The sequence below is a fragment of the Pantherophis guttatus genome, chromosome 4 (assembly GCF_059756535.1).
Source record: "Pantherophis guttatus breed Tessera chromosome 4, ASM5975653v1, whole genome shotgun sequence".
NCBI classification, from domain to species: domain Eukaryota; kingdom Metazoa; phylum Chordata; class Lepidosauria; order Squamata; family Colubridae; genus Pantherophis; species Pantherophis guttatus.
The window spans coordinates 132,035,260-132,038,086 of NC_142066.1; the positions used below are offsets into that span (position 1 = coordinate 132,035,260).

Consider the following 2,827-nt stretch of genomic DNA (forward strand, 5'->3'; position numbering starts at 1 on the left):
TTTTACTTTAACACACACATTTTACTTTAAGGGAAGTTGTCTCGAAATGTAAAGATTCCCTGGGCCGCCTCCTCATTGTATAAGATAAAGGGAGCGGAGGAGATGTCGAAGCCAATACCGGTGGGTTGATACAGGAAATGTCCTTGAGAAATGGAGGCTGACGGTTGCAAAAGCAATCCCACAGTCTGCTTGGATTCTCTCGCACTTCAAATGTTTTCCAAATCCCGAGCTCTAGAAATGTAGACAAATAAAAATTACAGCCTGTGGCAGCCTTTCCAGAAGTTCAGTTTTCTTTTTCTTAAAAGAGAAAGATTAACTTACTTTTAAAGAAGAAAAGAAAAGTATTAGAGGAGAAAGGGTGAAAACGTACCAATTTCATTTATGAAACTAATGTCCATCAAGTAGATAAATACAATTCTTAATAAACATCTTTGGGGACTGCAAAACAGAGCCCAATCTCCAAAGAGGGGGGAAAACACATTGTAACATTAAGATGGGAAGGTGATTGCATAGATTCAGCATTCAGTTTTTTCCATTACTCTTTTTAATAATCGATGTGTCGTTTATTTTTGTTTTTAAAAATTCAAAGGGCTTTTTCCTTGGGGGGGAAAAGATCCCATCAGGGTAGGATTTCGACTCGGGTTGCTGGCAAGTGCTGGCCAAAGCGGCAGTTTCAATGAGATCCGGCCGTGGATAGACCCGGCGAGGCTGCTAAAGCGAGAGCTTTTCACTCTCTCTCTGGTTTTCAAAGGAAAATGAAAGGACAGTTGGTTTGGCGCAGCGGCAACTGAGCGGCGACACCACATACCAGATTCTCGGCGCTCGTGTGTCTGTATATTATAAACAGCACTTTTGATGCGATGGAAATACCAGAGCCGAGACTAGTGCGAATAGGCACTTTCTTTGGGTTTTTTTTTTCGTAGTTCTCTGATTCGAGAAATGCCAATAACATGCAGGCCCCGCAGGAGATTCGCTTCGGGCTGCTTCTCATTTCTCCTCCGAGCCTAAGCTTTAGGCCTAGGAAACATTCCCAGATTTCACGAAAACAAAGCCGAACAAAAAACGGAAGGTAATATAATTAACACGCCACCACTTAGCCTTATTTATTTACTCTTAGATCGTAGTTAGTCGCTGCCGGGGCGCTAAGCTCCACAGGGCTTTCTCTTTAAAGCACTTTATGATCCGAGGGTGAGTTTTGTGAACATACTCCTTTTCCTCAGAAATCATGGAAAGACGCAGTATTTACAATTTCCTGTCCCCTCTCCTTCTAAGGTTTAATTTCCCATTTTCTCCTGGCAAAAACCGGGATGTTTCTATCAAATTCTATTTGATTTTCATCATTATAGATACATTCTGAAGAACGTCCCAAACTCTAGTTGAGAAGCAAGCCTAAAATACGCTGAGATAAACCATCCCATTTAAACGATCGCTCGGGTCAGTTCACATTTCCCCTCTCTCCCTGCTTCCTTTTGCATTTCAAACAACGATCTCCTTCGTCCTGCCTACCCCCACCCCCACCCCCGCTTTGTGTCCAAGCAAACGGGGAGAAAACGACACTGGGCTTCTCTTTTAAAATCTCCATCCCAAAGAAAGATCCATGCAAGGCTGCAGCATCTCTCTAAATCTGAGAGGTTTGATCTGGCTCTGTAGATTCACAGAATGCTGGAGCCAGTTTGGGGCAATTCCTTTTTTGCACTTTTACAGATTAAGTGATACAAAAGTGCTCAAGATTAAGATAAATCAGGCAAATATTTATATATTTATTTTGCAACTAGATGAAGTATATCTGTTGCCTCCCTAGGCTAGATCACTTCGCATGCACAATGACAAAAATCGGGAAAATCCTTGGATTGTCGGGAATCTTCTGTTTTCCTATGTTTCCTACACTCCTTAATCCCAAGAGCTTTTTCTCAGACAGAAGGTCCAGTGAAAGCAGCAGGCATTGTTTCTAGGTAAATGTAGATGTGTGTGAGAGAGTGAATGAGTAGGGAAAGAAAGAAAGAAAGAAAGAAAGAAAGAAAGAAAGAAAGAAAGAAAGAAAGAAAGAAGGAAAGAAGGAAAGAAAGAGAAAGAAAGAATTCATATGGCTTCAGGCTAGGTTGTATAATTTGGAAATAGAGTTCAAACACACAAAAATTAAAAGCTCAAACTTTGGAAATTCTCAGATTATATATTTAAAAAGTTTATGATGTATTTTAGCACAAGGACAAGCTTTGATATTGTACATAATTGTTCTACTAAAGGACAGGAAAAAACTTGACTATATACTCCTAGTATCTTTATACTTTATATATATAAAGCTTTGTACTCCTAGTATCAAGTAACCAATGGTACCCAACCTGTCCTAATTTCTTGACCCTGCACCTTGACCTTTTTAGGATAAATATCCATTTTTAACTTTTCTTCCTCAGGAAAAAAATGTGTGGTAAAGCTGACAAAGGGAGCAAGAAGGCACTTGGGACTGAGCAACTCCCACCATATCCATTTGAGAAATATGAACATGATGGATTCTTGAAGCAGAAAAACTAAGATCCCCAAGGGAAATGGGTGTTGACCCAAAGGTTAGAGTTAGGAGGAACTTGGTGGAAAAGCAGCTTATGAGTGTTTCATTTTCTCTGTGGGATAAAATATGTGTATTTTTTTTCAGATAAGAACTCAGTATAGATCATAATAAAAGCCTTAACTGCCTTTTGAATAAACAGGACTATTTTTCCTCCTGGAAGACCAATCAGTGATCTCCTGGCACTACCCTGTCACTGCCCTGCTGAAAGGGAACTGTGCTTCAGCACATATTGGGGACAGCTAATATCCATATGATGAACCAGCA

General features: G+C 40.2%; 2 long non-coding RNA genes across 2 annotated transcripts; one reads left to right on the forward strand and one right to left on the reverse strand.

The window, feature by feature from the left end:
- Nucleotides 1–741, reverse strand: LOC117655022 (uncharacterized). The gene is made up of 2 exons (XR_004588500.3): nt 371–741; nt 1–231 (listed from the first exon to the last, which is right to left on the reverse strand). It is a non-coding gene; the product is annotated as an uncharacterized LOC117655022 (long non-coding RNA).
- A 15-nt stretch (nt 742–756) lies between these two features.
- LOC117655021 (uncharacterized) lies at nt 757–2,688 on the forward strand. Its single transcript, XR_004588499.3, has 2 exons — nt 757–1,069; nt 2,412–2,688. It is a non-coding gene; the product is annotated as an uncharacterized LOC117655021 (long non-coding RNA).
- Nucleotides 2,689–2,827: the final 139 nt, after the last annotated feature.